Below are 7,609 nucleotides of genomic sequence, written 5' to 3' on the forward strand. Positions count from 1 at the left end.
ACTAGCCAGGGATGACCCAAAACAACAGGTGTAAAAGGTGAATGAAAAATCAAAAAAGAAATGGTCTCACTATGGTTACCAGATACTGTGAGGGTTAAAGGTAGTGTTTCACATAATATACTGGGGAGAGGACTACCATCCAAGGCGAACATGACCGTGGGCTCCCCTAACTGTCTGAGAGGAATGTCATGTTCCCGAGCCCAGGCTTCGTCCATAAAACAGCCCTCCGCCCCAGAGTCTATTAATGCACTGCAGGAAGCTGCCGAACCGGTCCAGCGTAGAGGGACCGGCAAGGTAGTACAGGAACTTGACGGAGAGGACAGAGTAGTAGCGCTTATCAGTAGCCCTCCGCTTACTGATGAGCTCTGGCCTTTAACTGGACATGAAATGACAAAATGACCAGCGGAACCGCAATAGAGACAGAGGCGGTTGGTGATTCTCCGTTCCCTCTCCTTAGTCGAGATGCGAATACCCCCCAGCTGCATGGGCTCAACACCTGAGTCAGTGGGGAAAGATGGTAGTGTCGGGGAGAGGGGGGACACAGTTAACGCGAGCTCTCTTCCATGAGCTCGGTGACGAAGATCTACCCGTCGTTCTATGCGAATAGCGAGTTCAATCAAAGAATCCACGCTGGATGGAACCTCCCGGGAGAGAATCTCATCCTTAACCTTAGCGTGGAGTCCCTCCAGAAAACGAGCGAGCAACGCCTGCTCGTTCCAGTTACTGGAGGCAGCAAGAGTGCGAAACTCTATAGAGTAATCCGTTATGGATCGATTACCTTGACATAGGGAAGACAGGGACCAGGAAGCTTCTTTCCCAAAAACAGAACGATCAAAAACCCGTATCATCTCCTCCTTAAAGTTCTGATACTGGTTAGTACACTCAGCCCTTGCCTCCCAGATAGCCGTGCCCCACTCCCGAGCCCGTCCAGTAAGGAGAGATATGACGTAGGCGATACGAGCAATACCCCTGGAGTACGTGTGGGGCTGGAGAGAGAACACTATATCACACTGGGTAAGGAACGAGCGACATTCAGTGGGCTCCCCAGAGTAGCACGGTGGGTTATTAATTCTGGGCTCCGGAGACCCGGAAGCCCAGGAGGTAACCGGTGGATCGAGGCGGAGATTGTGAATCTCCTCCGAGAGGCCGGAGACTTGGGCGGCCAGGATCTCAACGGCATGTCGAGCAGCAGACAATTCCTGTTCGTGTCTGCCTAGCATCGCTCCCTGGAACTCGACAGCAGAGTAGAGAGAATCCGTAGTCGCTGGGTCCATTCTTGGTCGGATCCTTCTGTTATACAGGTGAGTGAAGACCCAAAAGCGACTTAACAGAAACAGAGTTTATTCACGTCCAAACAGAAAACGACAAATCCTGAATCCTTAACAGGAAATGTCCAAACGGGGAATAACAGAAATCCTCTAGTCTGTAGAGGGGAATAACAGGAGAAGCGGCCACAGACTGCAGGTCGCTTCGGGTAGGCGTAGGCCGTAGCTGACAGAGACACCTGCTCACACGCAGCATCTGAAGAAGGCAAAAACACGACAGGACGGAACAAGTACACAGGCGAACAGCAAACATCAAACAAGGATCCGACAAGGACAGAAGCAGAAACAGAGAGAGAAATAGGGACTTAATCAGAGGGCAAAATAGGGGACAGGTGTGAAAGAGTAAACGAGGTAGTTAGGAGAATGAGGAACAGCTGGGAGCAGGAACGAAACGATAGAGAGAGAGAGGGATAGAGAGAGAGGGATAGAGAGAGAGGGAAAGAAACCTAATAAGACCAGCAGGGGGAAACGAATAGAAGAGAAAGCACAGGGACAAGACATGACAATATATGACAAAACATGACAATCCCATTCCAATGTTTAAACACTATCCCATTCCAATGTTTAAACTCTATCCCATTCCAATGTTTAAACTCTATCGCATTCCAATGTTTAAACTCTATCCCATTCCAATGTTTAAACACTATTCCAATGTTTAAACTCTATCCCATTCCAATGTTTAAACACTATCCCATTCCAATGTTTAAACTCTATCGCATTCCGAAGTGTAAACACTATCGCATTCCGATGTTTAAACTCCATCGCATTCCGATGTGTAAACACTATCCCATTCCAATGTTTAAACTCTATCCCATTCCAATGTTTAAATACTATCCCATTCCAATGTTTAAACACTATCCCATTCCAATGTTTAAACTCTATCCCATTCCAATGTTTAAACACTATCCCATTCCAATGTTTAAAGACTATACCATTCCAATGTTTAAACACTATCCCATTCCAATGTTTAAACACCATCCCATTCCAATGTTTAAACACTATCCCATTCCAATGTGTAAACATCATCCCATTCCAATGTTTAAACTCTATCGCATTCCGATGTTTAAACACCATCCCATTCCAATGTTTAAATACTATCCCATTCCAATGTTTAAACACTATCCCATTCCGATGTTTAAACACTATCCCATTCCAATGTTTAAACACTATCCCATTCCAATGTTTAAACACTATCCCATTCCAATGTTTAAACACTATCCCATTCCAATGTTTAAACACTATCCCATTCCAATGTTTAAACACTATCCCATTCCAATGTTTAAACACTATCCCATTCCGATGTTTAAACACTATCCCATTCCAATGTTTAAACACTATCGCATTCCAATGTTTAAACTCTACCGCATTCCGATGTTTAAACTCTACCGCATTCCGATGTTTAAACTCTATCGCATTCCAATGTTTAAATACTATCCCATTCCGATGTTTAAACACTATCCCATTCCAATGTTTAAACACTATCCCATTCCAATGTTTAAACTCTATCCCATTCCAATGTTTAAACACTATCGCAATCCAATGTTTAAACACTATCGCATTCCAATGTTTAAACTCTATCCCATTCCAATGTTTAAACACTATCGCATTCCAATGTTTAAACACCATCCCATTCCAATGTTTAAACACTATCCCATTCCAATGTTTAAACACTATCCCATTCCAATGTTTAAACTCTATCCCATTCCAATGTTTAAACACTATCCCATTCCGATGTTTAAACTGTGTTTAAACTCTATCCCATTCCGATGTTTAAACACTATCCCATTCATGTTTAAACTCTATCCATTCCGATGTTTAAACACTATCCCATTCCGATGTTTAAACACTATCCCATTCCGATGTTTAAACTCTATCGCATTCCGATGTTTAAACACTATCCCATTCCGATGTTTAAACACTATCCCATTCCGATGTTTAAACTCTATCGCATTCCGATGTTTAAACACTATTCCATTCCGATGTTTAAACACTATCCCATTCCGATGTTTAAACTCGATCCCATTCCGATGTTTAAACACTATCCCATTACGATGTTTAAACTCCATCCCATTACGATGTTTAAACTCTATCCCATTACGATGTTTAAACTCTATTTTGTGCCTTTGCGTGTGTTCCTCTTGAGAGGAGGCCAGCAGGAGACTCAGACCAGAGTGTTGATAAGAGTGCAGGGGTCAGATTTGTCCTCTATGAGCTTTATACTCTGACATCACTGACAGAGGGAAAGGTCAGCCAGTAAGAGAGGAGAAATGGCCTGACACAAGCAACAACACTCTGCTAAGACACAAACACACACATTATCCACTCAATCCACCCTTCAACCACCATTTAGTATTCTGTTACACAACATTTAATCTAATAAAAGTCTTCAAAAACACTGATATAAAAATCTTTGCTGATATGTCTGACCATACAGGTATGTTAAGATTTAATGGAGAATTCATAACATGATACTGGTGAAGTTAAATGTTCTTTGTATCAACTTATGACCTATACTTTGTGTGTATGGGATACTCTAACTGAAACAAAAACGGTTTGAAATCCCTAATTGAACTTGAGAGTTGAATAGTAGTGTGACACACACAGGAATGCAAATTCGAATGGACGCAGGAATGCACAAACCTCCAGACATCACCCTCAGACTCTCCTTACATCATCATCATCGTAGTCAAGCACAGCTTCACTGAGAGGGCCACTCTGCTTCACTCTCTGCCCCAGATTGGAGCATCGCCCCGGGGGAAAAGCTCACGAGATGAACCCCTCTGTCTGGCTTTGTTATTCGATGCCCTGGTGATGGGAGGGTGAAGAGATTGAGAGGGAGAGATATAAGGTAGTAGAGAGAGAAGGTGAGATAGAAAGAGTAAGAGCATTAGTAAGAGAGAGGGACATACATAGACAAAAACAAAGAGAGCGTTAGGTCTGGATTTGCTGAAGAACCGCGTTCAAATTTATAGGTATTTTCCGATTGAGCTATAATCAAGCTATATCGCAGATCGCCCGTGATACCTGGCTCCGTCAGGCTGCCTGCCTCTTTTCTCTGGTTTTGGTTCTGGAACTGATGTGATCTGTTGGTGAACACATGTGTTCACACACGGATCACATGACTTGTATCTGCTCTGTGATTGGAAGATACAGACCGCAAAGCTCATGGTTAGTCTAGTTTCTGGTGCTCTTTGCACCAGAAACTGGCGGTAAAAAAATGATTTCTCAACACAGAGGTTAAAACATTCCTAACTGATGGACACTACATGAACATACAAATTCTCTTGCAATCTCGGGAGAAAATAGAACATCTACGTGAAACAGAAATATCGCTAATGCTAGTATTTATTATCACAACGGATGACTGCGTTGAGAATGGCCTTCCTATAGTCGAGCACTAGTCAGCCAAACTGCCTGCCTGGACACCTCCCATCTCTCTGTCCCAGACAGGATGCCATAATGCTGTAAAGAATCACCCGAGGGAGTCCCACTGGAGAGAAGGACCTCCGTTTAACTCAAACAGTCAGGATAAGCCAATCCTGAAATTTCAATACGCCTTCTCTTCTCTCTATAAGTCCTTCCGTCTAGTACAGGACTTAGATAGAAAGTCAACTCCAGGCTTTTGTAGATGACACGTTGAGTTCAATTCTGTAACACATCTTTAGGTCATCTGTATCCTCTGTCCCAGTAGGAGAACCTTTTTTGGTCTGTGGAAAGGGTCCCTCAAAGGGTTCTACTATGGAGGCAGCCGAAGTATCCTTTCAGGTTCTAGATAACACCTTTATTTTTTATATATTTTTTTTTAAAATAAGAGTGTGTAGCCTTTTATGAATGTAGTGCGGTGATATTGAAGATGGTAGTTGTCAGTGGTTTGCTGCGGTCTTTCTGTTCTGATAGCCAATAAGGGACTCTGGTTAAGTGCGCATTTTTTAAAACCCGGGACCAATAGAGGTTAAGTTGATTAAGTGATGTGTGTGCTGGGACGGAGCAGGCATGATTCATGAAAACTCTCTGAGACAAGACCACAGCATGAACAATACAGAGGACAGTGACGTGACAGTTCTGGACAGACTGGAGAAGGGAAGAGAGAAGGGAGGGAACATACATTGAGTTAGGGGGAGAAATGAGGATACCTAAGGATGGTTTAGAACAGATTGACAGTCAGAGAGTGAGGGAAGGAGAGAGTGAGAGGGGGAAGGAAGGGAAGCAAGAGCCAGTGTTAGACTGTCATTAAATGGAGAGTGTGAGAGGATGCTTGGCTATGGAGGACGAGAGAGAGAGATGGAGAGTAGAGAAAGATGGAAGGATGAGGCATGGTGAGGCTAGGGAGAGAGGGAGAGAGAGAGAGAGAGTTTAACAAGGCTATGTTTTTAATTGGATCTGGAGGATGATGGGTAATTAAGAGAGACTGACCTGATTACCAGGAGTGCTGGGACTCCTCCTAATGCCTCTCACTAAGCATGGGACTATTAGACTGACTTACTTGCACAGTGCACATTAATCAACCTTTTCAGTGATCACATCAATGTAAATATGCCAGAGTTGTGATTGTGTTGCTGTTGAGTTTGTGTCTTTTTCTGCATGAAGTTGTCCCTGAACGGTCTAGGCCTATATTCGTGAACACATAATGCAGCACCAGAGTTTGTACACATTTATCAATGTTGTATTGAGATCGAGACTCCAAACATTAGAAAGACCTTTCTAATAGAGTTGCCACACCTCACAACTCCCCCTCAGAACAGCTCCTCAGAACAGCCTCAAATTTTGTTGGGGCTTGCACTCCACAAGGTGTCGAAAGTGTTCCACAGGGATGCTGGCCCATGTTGACTCCAATGCTTCCCACTGTTTTGTCAAGTTGATTGGATGTCCTTTGGGTGGTGGACCATTTCTTGATACACACAGGAAACTGTTGAGCGTGAAAACCGGTGCGCCTGACACCTACTACCATACCCCGTTCAAAGGCACAGGAATATGTTGTCTTGCCCATTCATCCTCTGAATGGCACACATACACAATCCATGTCTTAACCTTTACAGTTTTTCCCAATTGCTAAAACACAATTTTGCAAACTAGGCTGGTTTTATCGAAATACTTAACACAATTCTCAAAACCACACACCCAAACTGCAAAATACCTCATATATCCTTCAAAATGAAGCACTGCAACCAAAACTACATATAGCATTATCAAAATCAAACGTTTGCACGAAATGGCACACACTTCATTCATATTACCAGATTTTTGTCTAACCAAGTACACAATGTTGGGCATAATGAAAAGCACTCTCATCTTTAGTATGCTTTGCCATAATACTAAAATAGTTCAAATTGTAGAAAATCTTCAGATGCACAGAAATATTTGCAGATACACACACATGCATTTGAAACAAGTCAGTGTAACATTGTGCAACATATGCACAGCATATATAATTACATTGGACTGAACAAAAATATGCTCACAGTAAACTGAAAAAGAAAATTGCAGAAAAAATATAGCGAAAAAAAGAGGCAAGAAAAATAATTAGTCAGCATCTTGCCGCACAGCTGGGTCTGGCCACAACGCCTCGTCCACATCACAGGCAATATCTTCCCTGGCCAGACATCGAGGGAAGAAGTGCCTCGAGTGCCTTATCCATCCCTGAATCTCACCCACACCAATCTCATCACATGCCTCTTCCATAGCCTGCACAAGAGGCATGCGCACAAAGGGCTGCTGGTCGTATACCTTCCACCGCCACGCCGAAAACAACTCTTCTATAGGGTTCAGAAATGCTGAGTATGGTGGGAGGTATTGCACGAGAAATGGAGGGTGGTCAGCAAACCAGTTTTGTACTGGAGCTGCACGATGAAAGCTCACGTTGTCCCATACTACAACGTACCGGGTTCTTTGATGATCTGCATCATTCATACGCTCTGGTGGTATGAGAATGTTGTGGAGTCTGTCCAGAAACGTGAGAATATGGGCTGTGTTGTATGGTCCAAGGTTGGCATGACTACGGAGGAAACCATGCATATTGGAGATGGCAGCGCAAAGTGTGATGTTCCCACCACGTTGTCCAGGAACATCTATAATGGCTCTGTGGCCAATGACGTTTCTCCCCCTTCTTCTGGTCTTTGCTAGGTTGAACCCAGCCTCATCTATAAAGATGAACTCACGTGGGATTGGATCCATTTCCAGTACTCCCTGAAAACAAAGAACAAAAGCAGTCAATATGGTGTTATCCAGTACACTGGGAAACTATGTTGCGTGTAGTGTACTGCAGTCAATATGGTGTTACCCAGTAC

This window comes from Oncorhynchus gorbuscha, linkage group LG25 (assembly GCF_021184085.1).
Source record: "Oncorhynchus gorbuscha isolate QuinsamMale2020 ecotype Even-year linkage group LG25, OgorEven_v1.0, whole genome shotgun sequence".
In the NCBI taxonomy this organism is placed as follows: domain Eukaryota; kingdom Metazoa; phylum Chordata; class Actinopteri; order Salmoniformes; family Salmonidae; genus Oncorhynchus; species Oncorhynchus gorbuscha.